This window comes from Hermetia illucens, chromosome 2, assembly GCF_905115235.1.
Source record: "Hermetia illucens chromosome 2, iHerIll2.2.curated.20191125, whole genome shotgun sequence".
Lineage (NCBI taxonomy): Eukaryota > Metazoa > Arthropoda > Insecta > Diptera > Stratiomyidae > Hermetia > Hermetia illucens.
In genome coordinates, this window is record NC_051850.1 from 13,523,230 (window position 1) to 13,540,919 (window position 17,690).

The following is a 17,690-nucleotide window of genomic DNA, read 5'->3' on the forward strand; positions in this document are numbered from 1 at the left end:
ATGTTGGGGCAGAATTCGGAGTGTGGTGGACAAGCAGATCGATGTGAAAGTGTATCGCTTGTGTATTAGATGATAGTGTATTTTCGAATGAAACCGGCTCTACCTTTGGAGATGTTTTTCTGGTAGGGCTTCGGTTGTTGCTCAAAGGCAACTGAATTTCCCCAATGATGTAAACTTTCTTCTTTCGTGTGCAGATCATTATGTGTTCTTTTGCTTGGTGTCGTGAACTTCTTACATGAACTCATTTCTGGCTTGTCTGTTTTGAGGGAATATATTGCCTAACTTCTGGGCCGTTCCAGCTATGCTGCATTTGGGTTGTTGATATCATAGCCCTCCTTTCTCCATGCTTTTCTTATATAGTCTACGATACTTATGTGAGTGCACTTAAGTCTTCAGGGGCGTCCTTGGCAATGGTTGCTGTCTTCAGGAATGGGGAACTTAGGGATTTCGGTGGCACTTCCACTACTGGGTGTTAAAATCTTCTGGGATGTAAACCTTGTGAGTCTGCTAATCAGCAGATGGAAAGGATATGATTGCATAGCTAATGAACGATCTGCCCTTATTCACTTGCTATTTTCAGCCATTCGAACGAGCTCAAGTCTCCTGCAGTGTTGTTTGTCATTGCCCATCGTTAAGCGCATAAACAAGCTATCAAAACTTTGAAACGAGTATAAAATCGGAGAAACTTGAAACCATTTTACACGGAGACCCGGTCGACGCTTGGCTGAATAGCTGCATGGTTTCTTGTTCAGATGATTGGCTTGAACATACTATACCATAGTACGTCGTGGAATCATGGTATCATGTTTTGTCACTACAACTATGAATGGTTACATGAAGGTAAATGCCTCACATCCATGACGGCGGACGCTAAACGAGAGCTCATGCCTCCTAGTTGTATTAGAGTACATAAGGCACTACTTCAGTAGAAGATACAAAGATAGATACATAGATGAACTGATATTCTTTGTTATAGATATGCTTTTTGCCTCTAGGTTTTCTATGTCACTAGACAACGTAGTGGTTGTCGTCAACATAGTCGCTCTCGAGTACAGCAATTAGCTGCCACACTGAAGCCAATAAAGACCACTTCAAAGCTCGTTATATCTGAACTTCCAATGCTTATCTCATAAAATATACAGTGGATTAGATACTATACATTTATATTTATTCTTGTTGATGTGTAGAGATACATATTCATGTTGAATATGCACGACGTGGAAAAAATATAGCTTTTATGATTCTCAATGTGAAACGAGGAAATTCGCTAGCCCCTCTGCCGTTTCGAGGCCATTAAAATCAGCTTAGCATTAATAGTGGAAATTATCTGATATTTTTTTTTGCTTATTTACTATCTCAAGAATGATAGTAGTCGAACTGTATCTTTCGTAAAACTTTTTCACTTCAGTAAATCCTGAATAATTTGAGTTATCAGATAAGTATTTATAATTTTCAAAAGCTGTTTTGATACTACATCTGCAATTTGAACGATAATCGCTAGTGGCTTTTATTGCAATCATTTTAATTGGAGCTGATATCAGGAGAATAAATTAAGTGCTTCTTGTGCAAAGAATGATTACGAGTGGTTCAGTAATTATAATATGCTCCCGCAAAGAGAAATGTGTCAATATCAGAGGAAACCAGTTGGGAGATGAGCGGTTCAGATAGAAATGGTTTTGTATTTTTGGTGCTCGTGCAGCAAGAATGCAATTGTGTTCTATATTTTAATGTGCCATATTATTCAGCTTAATATGGTGGTAGAATTCATCGTTTTATGACGCAGGAAATAAATACATAAAGAAAGCAGAATTTAACCTGCCAAGCCCTTGTTAATAATGATAAAATTTGCACCAAACTTCTCATTATCGTTGCGTGTATTATATTTTCTTCCCTGTTAAATCGACTTGCAGCGAATGTCTAAAATATTTGAAAAATACTATCATTTACCATATTTAGGTACACATTGGATAGGATTCCGACGTCCTTGTTTTAGATTTTAAGAACGCAATCTGTTGCAGTTTAGTGAGGTTCTTGGGCATGCTAAACTTCTATCGTTTCCTGCCCAAGGCCACCCAACACCAGTTCGTTTTAAACGCGTACTTGTCTGATCTCAAAAGAAAAGACACACGAGAGATTGTGTGGTCTGAAGAGGCTGTTCACGCGTTTGACAAATCCCGACTACAACTCTTGGCATTTCCTCAACAAGATGCAACCCTACCCATTTTTGTTGATACCTCTGACATCGCAGTAGGTGCTGCTGTTCACCAAAAAGTGAATCAAGTCTGGCAGTGGCTGAGCTTCTTCTCTAAACAGTTGAACCCCGCTCAACGGAACTACAGCACCTACGATCGAGAACTGCTCGCCGCGTACTTGATCATTAAGTACTTCCGTTTCTCCCTAGAAGGCAGGCCGATCACAGTGTTCAAGGACTATACGCCTCTCCCGTACGTTTTAAAACAAAGCGCCCCTTCATCAGCTTCGAAACCTTAGCTTTATAGGCCAGTTCACGTCCGATATACAGCACGTGTCCGGCAAGGACAACACAGTTGCTGACGCTTTGTCACGTGGAGGGAAGGGGGTAATCAAATGACAAATGCCAGGGGTGGTGCCCTTCTTGAAGCTTTGATTGAACTGAGCAGGGCAAGCACGGGAAATACATTCGTTTTTTAAGCGTGGTAAACTAAGGCTCAATAGTTGTCCTGACATACCACATTGACGTGTCCTAATGTGTTAGTCAGCACTGTATTCACAGCATCCACCAGGCTATCTACCTTCAGATCAAAAACAGGCCAAGCGATGGAAAATTTTTCATAGAATCGGTGATGGAATGCTTGGTTGATCCGTGGACACATTTGAGGGAGGCGCTTTTGTTGGTATTCCATGGTTTCAAAAGCGTAGCTACAGAAAAACGAGGATCCAAAAACAGCTAGTGAAGGTATGTAATGCTGAGGAGTTGAATATCCACTAATGGGCTGCCAAATTATCCCAATAAAAATAGAATTGCAATTGCGGAGTTACGAACTGCATGCTTGCGACACAGAAGATTCTGCTAGAAAGACAGCTGTTGTTTATACGATTACTTCAAGACCTGTTGTTAGGTAATGAAAGCTCTACTTTTAGAGACAGAAAACTCAAAGTCTATAAAACAAAATAACTGCTCGAAAGGGGAATCTTGGAGCTAGTATTAAGGAGGGCTTTGAAGTTATTCGTAAGGACTTTGGAGCTACGCGTGAGGTATCGTCTCGAAGTTATTTAGAAGTGGATTTTGGAGATTGTACGATAGCAAGTCGGCTGATCTACAATACTTATTCAAAAGAGCAAGTTCAATGAGTTTTGAGGTCATTGTGCATTTCCAAGGGTACATAGTTAATGATTGCAAGAAACGAATCAGCAGAGCAACGGTCGAAGAAGAATTTAAGACCTGAGTTTTGCGATTGACCTATGTAGGTGCGGGATACCCTATTGATTCTCCCAGAAAAACAAGGAAAAGGGAGTAGCCTTGAGCCTTTGCCATTTTTATTTTCAGGATTTCTTCCTTTTATTAATGGATCGTCAAACAAAATCGATCCTTGACGCTCCAAGGCCTTACGAAGTATCGATATTGGAATGGAGGAAATTTTCCATACGGACATAATACGACGGCGGAGAGTTTGTAGAAAAGGCGAATTGCCTGGATGGACTTGGAAATGGAACTTCAAGGGATGTAAAGGATGACTGTATATTTGGACTGTCAGCATTTAGGTTGACTTCAACAAGCAATTTTTGATAAGAGTACCGCGACAACTAATTGCCACGAGTGATGTACATTTCCACACTCCTTCTAGTGAGAGGGAAAACACCTGCTGTCAAATATGCATTGAATGCACTGAGCAACAAGTCCGGCCTACGTCTGAATACTTGACTGATGATTTATATCATTCGTTCTTCATGGACAAGATAGCTTCTCCTAGATCCTTTACAGTAAAGAATGAATAATGTATGGATAGATGGTTTACACATCCTATCTTACTTAAGCATGAACTTCACCATTTCACTGAGAATACCATCCGCCGTTTGCCTGATTCTTAATGGACAAAACCACTTCCTCCAGTTCACTTACAGTGACGAGCAAATAGTAGTAGTACGTTCCCGCTGATAACGTCTATTCGGATATGGCGGACACGAAAAAAAACACGATTTTCTTAATCTCACATAGGTGCTTCCACGAAACTGGATGATCGCTGAGTTGCGAGTTTTAAGGTAACCAACCTACACTCGACCTTCCTACTAATGTCACTAATTAGTTTTTGCTGGCAGCGTTCTTTCGGCCTGCTGATCCAAGAAGATTTTGAAGTAACTAACGCTTATCACCGGAAGGTCCGTTTCGATAGCATGTTAGACCGGGGGGCGGGGAAGTTACTTATGAAACTCACTACGCCAAGACTAGCTGAGACGGTTAGAACCGCCGGAGACCTTTTGTTAAAATAATGTGGCCTTAGATCAAGGCGACGCATAAATGATACGACTGTAAAAGTGGTCTGAGCGTCCATAGGAACTAAGGTACACAATCACCATTGTTGATGGGTTGTGTATCTGAAACACTAGACGTGAGGAACGCCTTTAATTCTCCGAAGTGGGTCGACATGATTGAGGCGCTGGAAAAGCATTTTTATGCTCCAAGTTACCTCTCGCAGATATTGAGGAACAATCTAAGGAGTCGGGCCCTTGTTTATGGGACACAGGGAGGGGACCAAGAATATAGGCCACATTGGGGGTGGTTCAGAGACCTATCATTGCTTTGGACCTTTGACACATCTTATATGATGATTTGTGGTGAATAAAGATGCCCCATGAATTGTACTTAGGCAGATATGCAAGTCAGCCACTAGTCATCATGAGCTCGGTCGAACAAGCCCATCTCACGCTGTTAATGGTGTTGCGGCGAGTAAAAGTTGAATAACTGAACAGGGAGTTTCCCTATCTCTGGAAAAACCGAAGTGTTCGACCTGACAAAAAGTAGGGCTCAGACAGTCCTTTTTATGTAAATTGGTGAGATTCCATTCGAGACCAATCCCTACCCCCCTTAATAAATTCAGCATTTCGATAGACTGGAAGATAAGGTTCTTCGAGTAGATTTAGAGCATCGCAGATTAATATGCAGTTGGAATGCTGGGAATTAGCCGGAAGTTCCGTAATTGAAAGGCGTCGCTTCCTAACAATCGCTGTTCATCCCGTGCTTTTGCTCTCTATGGCTAGATGTACTGCATACACTTCTCGCAGGGACAATGGTAGTCAGCTTCGCTAGTAGGATCTGCCTATGGCACCGTCGCTGACGTGGCGATATTGGTGATAGCACGAGTTATTGCATGGAGTGGAGATTTTTACATCTCAGGAAAGATAGGAAAGAAAAGAACTTTCAGTCGCGGCGCATGGCAATTATCCTAGGAAAGGTAGTGTAAGGGTAGATGTACTGTACAAACCCATTGGAAACGTTCATTTGCCGATATATGGAGCCGAAGGTATGTTACATTTAAGGCACTCCTAAGGCAAAGCAACAGATTGAGATAGAATGGAGAGATGAGAGGTTAGGTGAGGTTCCATATACTCCTAACCTTAATAGATTTAGCACAAGCACAGGAGGAGCAAATTAAGTGTCTACGAGGCACCGAATTTCATTGAGTATTCACAGCATAAGGAATAGGTAGATAACTGGCCCGTGACCATTGTGGTTCATGTATTGATGTGATGATGGTGCCTATATCGTATTTTTCTGTGTGTTTCCATATCTCATGTGACAAACCACCAACAGCTATGCTCGCAATCATGTGGTCACACAACAATGCAATGTATTATATGCACTAACACCAGAGTAAAAGTGCGGAATTTTTCTCGCGAAAATACCGAAGAAAGTGGAACATGCGTGATGATCTTTTACCACCATACAATTTCAACAATGTGCCGGGAGACGAATCTCCTGTGTGTAGGGTTCTTGATTTAACCCCATGTAATGTGTCAAACGGTCTATAGTCCAAGGGAAAAAAATGCTGCCCCTGTAAACTTGAATCTTAGTTAAATGGGCAGAGTTAAATCATCCGCTGTAATTGGCGAATATTTACTGCACAGATCCACCCAACTGAATTATCTTGGTGACACGCGCTTGGTTTGGGAATATGGGAGGGTCCGTTGGACATTTCAGCCCCTCCACCGCGATTACGTAAAAAATCGCGCGTCTTTCAAAAAGGCATAACGGAGATTTACACCAAAAAGAAAACCTGGTACATGGACGAGGGAAACCGGGAATTGTTCTGTATCCAGAATAATTTAAATTTGGACAAATATAATGGGTCCACCATGCGCGGAACAGGAAGTTTCGAACCTAGCGGCGAAGAAGGGACGGAAGATCCACCACGGATTGCACCCACACGGGAACATACACATTCCATCGTGAGCAGAAACCGGTGCAACACGCCGTCAACCTGCTCAAATTGTTACCCTTATTGAATTTGGTGAATATAAAAGTAAATTTGCTCAACATCTGAATTCAAGTCGTTACTCTTTTCGGCGTTGTTACCAGAGATATCAACAGACTGGAGGCAGGACACAAGGCGACTTTGGTTTGGACGAAAACGCGCTATATCTTAACGAGATGATCACTATGTTGTCGTCACATCATTGAGAAATCGGCATTTGAATGCAGTTCAACTGGCACAACACTTACAAAAATGTCGGATATCAACGGGGGGATAGTAAGAAGACATCTAGCTCAAGAGGGCTTGACAGTTCACAGGTCTGCAATTGAACAAAAATTGGTAGGAACCCATCGCCAAGCTCGCCTTCAGTTCGCTCGGGAACTGCAGAATGGACGATGGCGCATTGGGCTATAGTTTCTCACATGAATGCAGGATGTGACTGCAACGGAATGACTGTATTGAGCACGAGTATACCGAACATTCTTAAAGCGATTTACCCCGTTCTGCATCTCAGAGCAGGTACTTTTTGACGGAAAATCCTTTATATTTTGAGGGCATGACATTGGATCGTGTCTTCATCACGGGAATAAATGTCGTTTGCAAATCATGTGGACTTACTACACGAAACTATCTCCAAGCGAACTTGCAGTGACACGTCATTCCTTTTCGAGGATTCATCTGTAAAAACTTTAGTTTTCATAGATCACAATGCAAAACCACCCAGGGCTTTATTTGGAAGAGGTGAATGTCTCGGTAATGTCATGGCCAGAGGAAACTTTGAAAGAAGAATTGGAGGCGAATTCACAAAAATTCATCAAAAATTTTGCGGAGTCAACGAAGCATGGAATGGATTCAATAGAAGGAACGGAGTGGTTGTTTCAAATAAAGGAGTATTTGCCGATTACTTTTTTGTTATTTACACAGGCTGCATGTTATCTTCAATAATTATCGTTTTAAATCAATTCACACATAAATGTGTTACCTTCAAGTCGGTATTCGAACGAGCTTTCAGTTAAAAAAATACGGAAACCCGTTGAAAGCAAACGTGTGCGATTTTTTTTGCTCCACAATGGATTTGAACACAAAACGCTTCTACAAAGAAGCTTAAATGCAATTTGCCAAGCCAATCCTCCCACTGCGTCTCAAGCATTCTGCCAAAGCCGTGGAACCTGTAATCATTTCAGGCCCATATTAGTCCCCTAGAAGCAACAACGAGATCTGCTGCAAGGATAAAAGCGATATTAGTACTCATCTTTGTGCTTGCCCGCTGCTGTAGGTTTTTTTCAGTTGTACAGAAGGGTTTTAAGTTGTTCGAGTTTTGTAATAAATATGAAGGTCACTTTTCATAGAAAATGAAATGTTAGAAAAGGACAATACTAAGAAGAGACTTTGTGTGAATACTTTATGCTCGTTAAAGGACTAAACAGGATGCATATCGAATGAATGAATAGTATACAAATCTTGAAGCGAGAAAACTGTTATCCATATCCATTACTGTGACATTCAATAGTCTCAAACCACTAAATCTAAACAAACATTTATGAATCCTACGATGTGGATCGCGGATAAGCGACATCGAGAACAATAGAATCGAAAATTTCCATATCAAGGGCAACATCTTTAATTTTTCTCTACTAATCCTCCCTCGACGGAGTTATGTAAATCAAACAATTCTTCCCACATTACATATTTGCCTACAAGCCAAGACGTTCTCGTCTTTGTATGCTAAATGGCCCTAATTAATTGTTCCTTTTAACCATAACTTCGCGACTTCACGCTCACGTAAACTAAGTCAAAACCTTTCGCTATTGTACGTGGGAGGTACCACTCCAGCATATATTTACCGTTAGCACTTCTTGTAAGGCTATATGACGCGGAAGAGAGTGGTGAAACGAAGTCAGGTAGTAGCAGCGATAGCGATTCTTATTCTTAAAAGAGAGTGACCCACTTAGCCAATATATCGCGCCTCATCTATTCACTTCACCTTTCTACACTCGTCGCATACCAAGTCAGGCGATGTGCTCGCTTAGCCAAGACGCCGCTGGATGGCTCGATGGCTAGCTTGCTTGCTTACCTGGTCTGACTTCTTGTCGTCTAACGGGATTTCGATTACCACGCGAAAGTTTCGTTTGCCATATTAAGTGGCCGAAAAAAAAGATTGCATGGTAAGAAAATTTCCAACCAAAAGAGAGTTGGATTGGAGACGACAGTGGCTGCTGAATTTCGTCGGAGATACATATTTGGTAGTGGATGGGAATCGGTCGTGTTTCTTATTAAATTATGAACTTTTTAAGGAGATTGGTAACCAACTCCATGGGGGCTGACCCTCAATTTAAATATGTGCTAATACTATTTATCTGCTCGGGTCCAACATCGGGAAATCCTCTGAAGCATAATCTCAGGAGATGGTTGCATTTTGATCCTATCTGGATTGAACACTCAATGACTTGTCGGCAATAAGAAGCCTAGATTCCACATGGAATTTTCAAATTCAAAATGAACCTAATTTCCCAATTTAATCTGGGAAGTCTGAAAATAGCTTCTTAAGTTTCACCGATATTTCATCGTAGTAAGTTTCCTGCGTCCAGTTAAAAACCATGAACACCACTGGCACAGGTCCAGAATAGGTCAACGGCAAACATACAACGAAATCTCTGCTTTGAACTTGTTTTTCGCGTTTCGAGAGTGCCCCCTCAAACGAGTTTCGTTGTAAAGGTACCAAAATCCAATCCAAGTGTAATATCAACCGTTCAATAACTACAGATCGGACATTGAAAATCGAGTTCTCCAGATCGATGGACGCTCCAAACGATGACCTATTTGCCGCTATGGTGGACCGAGAGGTCTCTCTAATTGATTCGAAATGACTCTGGATTTTTCCAAATGAACACCTCGATCAATCGTGAAATGATCAACAGAAAGAGGAGTATCTCGGTGGGCCAATGAATGAATAACGGAGGGAAAAATCTAACGGAAAGATTCTTCCACTTTATGAAATTGCAGAGGAAAAACAGAAATTTTGGGTGTGGCGTTTCAGCTATTTGTTGCCCGGAGCATGGTCAATATTCCAATCAATTCCGCAGCCAATCTGAATAGACGAATCGATATTTGATAGCAGCAAATTAACACAATCATTAAGACTGGAAATCTGAAAAGTGTCAATTATCTTGCGCCGTTATTGCCTAGAAAAAGAGAAAGTTGGCTATTCCAGTCTTAGAGAAAGTGACTTAAGTCAATTCTTTCAATGCATTGAAAATTGAAATTGATAGCGTAATTACCCTGCAAAGTTTGTGCCTACGCGACACGAAGACATGTCGGAATGTTTCCCACTTTCATTAGAAGAATAATAAAGGTTGGTTTCCTCGATGGTAAGTAGGTTTCGCGCGTGTACATCTGATATGATGCTGGGAATATGTTCAGTTGCGGTTTTGAGGGTTTTATTTTTCCAGGATAAATTAATGAAACAGAAGACATTCAATACGTAAAAACTTTTACCCCCGGCTAAATTGAATATCATCCCATTTTTCCATATCATTCATTCATGCATATTAAATTACCTTCAACTTTCCGGGGCAAAACTGCGCACAGTTCATTAGAAATTCCTTCATTTCAATTTTCCATTTTGTTGAGCATGGAATGTAATATTACTCGTAAGCCAGCACTAATGATTATCATTATATCCATTTCGAGGTATCTTATCTAGGAAATAGATAGAAGAGTGGAAGGACTTGAGCTTCCAGGAACAGCTTTGATTTAAATTCCTTTGAGAGGGCAACTAATTAGGGATAATCCAAGTTATTCTCTGTAGAATATTTCCACTATTTGACTTCAAGTTTTGCATATTTCCTTGCAGAAAATAGATGAGTGCTCAGTCTTCATTCCATGTTGATAATGGGGAAAAACTAAATAGATAAAACGGCGCTTTGTGGTGCTACAGAAAATTCATAACTTACATAGCTGATAAAACGTGCTTCCTTGAGCTAGACGAGTTTTCTTCAGGCAACCGACAGAAAACGTCCCTAATGACTGAAAGCTAAACGAGTAAATGTCCAGGTCAAACTCTTGGGATTGAAGCGAATCATGGAAAAACAGGATAATCATTGAAATTGGAAAGAAAGCTATTTGCCTTGATTGCGATAATTCAAGGGATAATTACGTGATTTTTGCCGTTGCAACGATAGTAGCTAAAATAAATAATCCTCTTGCAATCATTACCTTGACACCCTCCAAATCACTGTGGAGCAATGCGCGGGGTTAACGTCGTGTTTTTATTGATCGAAGGATTCTATAATCCTTGGAAAGGACATTACAATATAGAAGTTCAAAGTGAAGTCTGACAGGGCTGTATCCTGTCACCGGTAGGTTTTCTTCTCGTTACCGATGACGCCTTTGATACTGCCTTGGTTGAACGAATTCACCGGACAATGTCACATGTTTCCTCAAACGGCTTGCTGATTGCTCTCTTATCGAATCACACAGCTTGACCTCTTGGCTTTCGATTTGGTAGAGACAAAATGAATTACACCAAGGATAAAAACTGCCAAATCAAAGTTGTCAGTGTGAAGGGTCATCGCACTCTTCCTATCTACATACGGTTGGCGCGTTGACTGGAAAGTGGGAGTGGCGGTTATGCGTCAAGAAGAGCGACAGCTCCATTGCTGAGAAGTTCCTGTCTTCTAGAACCAATACTGACTTAGTTTTTTTCGAATCTCTACGTTCCTCAGTCAAATCCCTAATACGTAAGTCTAGAAACGAATATTTGACCAGTGTTGAAGGCTCACTAAAACGCGGAAACCTCAAACCTTTGTGGTCCTACATTCGCAACTCGCGCTGTCCTACCCAGTTATCCCTTCCGTCCATTAAATTCACCAACAACTATCTTGTGATTTATTCTGCCGCTACTTTTCCTCAGTCTAGGTTCCCCTCCTTCCTCGGAATCTTTTCCCTTCTCCTTCTTTCCCCTCTCCTTGTCCAATACCTCATTAGCAAACTTGATGCCAATGTCGGACCTTGCTACGATGGGCTTCCAAACCTCTTTTTGCTCAAAACTGTTAAGTCCATCTCTCTTCCCCAATCTTTTATTTTCAAAAAAAGCATCAAAGAGAATCATTTCACCGGCTTGTGGAAAGAGGCGCTCATCGTCCCCATAAAAAAAGTGGCGATCGTAGGCTTGCCGAGAGTTGCCCTCCCATTTTCCTCCTCTACTCCTGTTCCAAAATCCTGGAAAGATATGTCAGCGACTGGTTGTCCGCCCACTTTAGCCACCAGATAGTGAAGGAGCAACACGGCTTTGTTAAGCGTAGGTCCACTGCCTCCAACCTGCTTGATTTTACCAACCAACCAACGGCAAGAAGTACATACCATTTACACTGATTTCGCTAAAGCCTTCGACACTGTAAATCACAAGATACCTCTATCCAAACTTTCGTTTCTAAGTGTTCCCACTCGTTTTATGGCTACTTTTCCAACCGATCCTGCCGCGTCTCTTTTGACGGCTGTACTTTCCACTCCTTCACCCTCTTCTCTGGCGTCCCATAGGGATTTATTCTGGGCCCTTTGTTATTTTTGTTTTTTATTAATTACCTCCCCCCCCTTCTTACTTGCCTTCATTCAGACAACCTTATGCTGTTATCCGCTTGCCTATGAACTGTGTTTTCCATCAATCTAACCTAGACACTCTGGTTCGTTGGTGCTCGACTAATAGTTAAGTGCTAAACGTCAGAAAGTGTCACTCTATGTACTACTCCCTAAAATTCTCACCCACTTCTTTCTCCTACTCTCTTCACGGATATTCCTTATCCTGCTTAAATTCCACTCAAGACCTCGTAGTCACTTTCGACAATAAGCTCCGCTTTGACATTCAATGCTTCAAAGTCACCAATCGAGCAGCAAAATTGTCAGACTTTATACTTCGCTCCTCCTCTGAATTTGACTCCATCCAACCCTCCTTAGCTCTCTTCAACTCCCTCGTGAGGAATACCCTCGAATACTACTCCATGATCTGGTCACCCTCCCATAACTGTGATTGTCTTGCACCTGAAAATATGCAACATAAATTCACCAGTTCCCCCTTGTTTAAGAAAAGCTTCTCTCGTGTGGACTACCCCTCCCGCCTCCGCTTTCTTCACCTTTCCTTTCTACAACAGATCCTATCTGTATCTACGCACATTTTTTAAACTTTCCTCGAGTCTGATGGAGTGCTCCGACACTGTCGACATCACCTGCCGTCCTGCGTCTTATAACACATGTAACGCAGATATTTTCGACGTCCGTTCGCAGAGCTCGAAGTCTACTTTCTCTCTCCGATTCCTAGGCTTTGCCTAAATTACAACGCACAACAGCATGGCCCTTTTAACTTCTCTACTTTAATTAGTTTTAAGCATAGGATAAGATTTTTGCTTTCTCCTCCTCCTGAAGACAATAAGTAATTGGAGTTTGCTGTTTGTTGTCCGTTAAATTAAATAAATAAATTGCTAGCCATACGAAACGGTACCGTGGAACAGTGCAAACTTCCCGGAAAGTTCTTGGCAAAGGGGGAGGGATGAGACTGAAACACATTGCCACTAAACATCAACTGTGGTGCGTATGTATCAATTTTCTAGCTTTTGAATTGTCGACTTGGAACCTGTATTGACCGCTCCTCTTTCGAACCATGTGTAACTGTCCACTTCAAAGCCCTGATCCAATATGGATTGTTGTGGCAGCGAAATCAAAACGCGCTTGGATTCTGTGTACGATGTCTCTGCTCCCGCGAAGACGACCTTAAAAAATTGGTTTAACGAGTTGCAACGCCGCTCGTCGGTTTTTGGTGAGTCACGCCCTAGTGTACCGAAAACGGCTGCCATGGAGGATGAGCTGACAAAAATCCAGGATCTCGTATTAACATACCCCGCCGATTGAAGGTGCGCGAGGTAGCTGAGACAGTAGGCATCTCAAAAGACCGCTTTTGTTCACTCCAGACAACAAACACAACCATGTAACCACTTCAGAGTAGCATTTGACGCTGTTTAAGCGCAATCCGAAGGAGTTTCGGCGTCGTTTCATAACCGTCGACGAAACATGGGTCAACTGGTACACCAAAGGCCAAGGAACAGTAAAAACAGTGGACTTCATCCGGCGAATGTGCTCCGAAGAAACCGAAGACTGCCTTATCGGCCAGAAAATTGATGGCCACCGTTTTCTGGGATTCACAAGGTGTGATTTGAATCGATAATCTGTAGAAGGTCAAAAAAGTCATATGCCGAATTCCAGAAAAAAAGCCCCATTTGGCGAAGAAAATGCTCTTCTACCATGACAACGCTCCCTGCTCACCCCTTCGCCGCCGCCACGTCCAAATTGGTCGAATTGGGCTACGCACTGTTACCCCTTCCACCATGTTTTCGAGATTTGGCTCCGCGTGATTTCTTTTTGTTTCCAAATTTTAAAAAGTCACTCGCTGGACAGAAATTTTGAGTTGAATAAGGAGGCCATCGTCGCCACCGGGCCTTATTTTGATGACCTCGAGAAAACATATTTTTCAGACGGGTTAAAGAAACTGGAGCATCGCGGGGTCAAGTGTATTGAACAAAGACTATGTTGAGGAATAAATCGCCACTTCTCAAACATTTTCGAATTTCTTTTGTAGGCTAAGGACTTGTCGGACCCCCCTCGTAAAAGCTATCTTCCAAGGACAGTAAATCTGCTCAAGATGACTTTCGCGAAAGTTGGAGAGGGAGTCGTTACATCAGAGCTACAGAGGGTCATAGTTTCGATGATGTAAGAAATTAGATAGATTTTGGTATACTTGCTGATTTTCCAGGCGCCCAGATCATTGGCAGATCGACCGATCTCTGCTCACGATCAGTTGTGGTTATAATGGTCCAATATCTCGACTGAATCGACATTGCCGCCTCATTCCGGGCATCGAAAGTGGTGGACGGTGGAGTATTAGGACGGGTCCACCAGTATCTCTGTGAGCATGCAACCTAACACCAGAAACTTACACAAAATATTAGCCAAGTTTCTAAGAGACACTGAGTCAGACCTTTTTAGCTTGTACATGAAAAGAAATGAGATTTGTCGGTCCAATGAAGATTCTCATCGCCTCAACGATGTCCCCATTTCCAACAAATACCTAGTTGGGTACTTGTAGGATTTCCCCTAATAATTGCAGGGTTACAGTTTCAACGGCTTTGGACACGATGAGAACGTATGACCAAATGTTTGCTGCAACAGAGGATGTGCTAAAGACAACTGTTATCTGTCTTGTTGGCTTCTTCGCAGCATTACACTGACACCACTCTCGGAAGACTCCGGTTTTGCTCTGCGAACATCGACGGTCTTCAGAAGAACATTGCAATCATCTGCGCATTGTCTTCCAACGACTCTGACTTTCACATTATGATAATGTTGACATATGTGCCTTTGAGCCCTCAACTATAAAATACTTTGGACACTTTGGCGAATACAGTTGAAGACTATTTTAGGAGTGATTATCAGCAATTTTTAAGTAGAAGAAACCGATTTGGTTAGATCAACTTAGAAGATTTTTAGGCAGGGTAAATTTTTTTTTACGCCATTTGCCAAATGTAACATCACTCCAGACACATTTACATTAACTGTAGGCAAGGACCAAAGGAAGGATAAAACTGCAAGCTCTGAACTTTGATTGATTAAGCTTTCTTCAAGACTCAATGACAATTGACTGATATTCATTAAAAAATGCAGTTCTTGCAATTCACAGCGAAGCTTCTGATTCGAGGCTTTACGATTGAAATTCGCTAAATTGCACGGAAGAATTATGTAACAAGGGACACTTGCTTCGTTCTCACTACACAGAAACCCGTTGCTGCCTAGCTTAAAGAAAAGGAGCCTCGTGAGATCTTAGACTTCAATTCACCGCAATTACAAAACTTCCGCTTAGACAGTCGTGGCTTTGTGTACTGCAGGCTAAAAAGACACGTTGATATATCCCTGGGGACCAAACAAAACTCTTTTTCAACATGATTCACGTTGTTTCACACCCAAATAGTGACCGTTCAATGAATGGATGGATCCAAAAAAATACGCCTCGTCTTCAATACTAAAGACTTAATGAGTGGGCTGGACGCTTTCCACATTGACATTGTCGGTCCAATGGCTAAATCGTACGGCTTTACCAGTGTGATTCTCAGGTTCACCCGCTGACCAAAAGCAATATCGATCAAAGATCTCTCATCTGAGATCATTGCAGATGAGGTTTACCCAAGATGGTTTGCCGTTTTCCCAGGAACTATCACCATCGACCAAGCCCACACAACGGTGTACAATCCTCCTGCAAACTGAATATTTGAGTAATGGCATTGTGCCCTAAAAATATTGGACATGTGCCATGACAGACATCCAAATTTGGTCAGCATATTCCCAACTATGTTGGTGTCCGCTATGCGACCGAAGATTTCGGGACGTCAGCAGCTCCCATCAAGAAGAACCAGATTCACGTATCATGATACAGACGTCGGCTGCCCAAGTTCATTGACACAATAAAATCGGCCTCCAGGCTCATACTCAAAAAAACACTGCTCGAGGTCAAGTTCAGCTGTCACCTGGAGCCTGCCCTCAACAAGCACTCCATTACACAACCATCGCGCAAGTTACTATTACCCTTTCAGAAGATGGGCTGTTGCTTGAAGGCGATCTACTCATGAACACAATGTTTGACTTTCTCGTGCGTGGTAAAGTCCTGCTGTGAAAATGGGTGCGTCATCGCCCAAAAGAAGCAATTAAGGTCCGGAAAGCTGGGCGTATGAAATAACACCTCTCAGCCAAGAGCGAAACTGACGTTTGTCAATACCACAGTCACAGTAGATATACTATAGGCAGTACCCTTACAAAAATGACCCCACTTGCAAATGTGCTTGCAGAAGCTTATCTGTACACATCAGAGACGCTAAACAAGGAAAAGGCATAATCTTCGTCAAATCGTATTGGTAAGAGAGAGATCGGTGAGCTTTTGCTATTCTGGTACTATGGCGTGCTCACCCATTAAGCAAAAAGTTATTTCACGTATTCACTTATACATAAGCAACAACTTGCCAATCTCACCAATACATTGGCAAGTCCGGGCGGTATGTCAAACCCAGCTGATCGGGTTTTCGGTACATCTCGCTCATGCTCAAGGGCAAAACAATTTGAAATCGTGTGTACTCGCACTGATTTCCCCCCTTGAGGGGCAAGGGGGAGTGAGGTAGCTGTCTAGTATCTAACTGTGGTCAACACCTCTAGGTCAGGAGTGAAACTGACGTTTTACACCAATGTCATCGAGTGGTCTGAGACGTTGTCTTGACGCAAAATGACAACTTTTGATACCCCATCGTTCTCTGATTTCCAAACGCTTTCTATCCCTGATTGACCAAGAATAACACGGGCTGTGAAGACTTCTTGATTGTTTCGGAAGTGTTCAATTATAGCGAGCGGAAAACGCGCAATGATACGTTTAAACAGGTATTGTGTTCTGAATGTAACTGTCAAAGCTGCACACTGGCACATCAGCCACCGTTTTGCTTTCACCGCTATCTCGTGAAAAAAATCTGAACTATTGACCGATACGTCTGAAAATCTCTTGTTCAGCGAATCTGCAGTTTCGAATACTTCATTAGTTTAACATTGGAGATTACTATAAAAGCTCGGTAATTGCAGCGGTTTGGCAGCTGATAAATGAACACGTGGCGAGGGAGGACTGAACGATTACTGAAATGCAGGCAAACATTTGCCAATACATTGTCATGGTAAACATTGAAATTTTATCACAAAAAAATAATAGAAGGGATATTTAAGGACCATAGCTGAAGCATTAACTTCCAAAACGATAAATGGCATTTCAATTTTACTGACAACAGAAGAGTCTGTATCGTAGGATAAGTTTGAGTTCATCAGGTTCATCATCCCCTTTGCCTTCTCCTCCCCCTTCTTATCCTCTTGAGGATTCCCCCCCGATATTCCCAGCTGGTCGCTCATAGTTCAACTTCATCACTGCGTAATTTCGCTTAATATTGTTATTCCGAAGAACAGCAACGTAATAACATTTGCAATGAACAGGACGTCCGGTTTTTTTGTGTGGAATATTACCATCAGCGAAAAGTTATTAGTTCTTATACATGTTGCAGGCAGGACTATCGAATAACTGTTATGAATTTTTTGAAGGTCGGCGAGCAAGTAATAGCTTTTTTTTCTTCTACGAAGTGCACCGTGTCTTTTTAGGGTGTTGTGTGAAACAAAACCTTA

The 17,690-nt window shown here is 42.0% G+C and overlaps 1 protein-coding gene across 1 annotated transcript in view; it reads right to left on the reverse strand.

Annotated features, from left to right (window-relative positions):
• LOC119647843 overlaps window positions 1–17,690 on the reverse strand; it is a 66,379-nt gene that overhangs the window by 26,431 nt on the left and 22,258 nt on the right. The gene's annotated exons all lie outside the window — the stretch shown is intronic.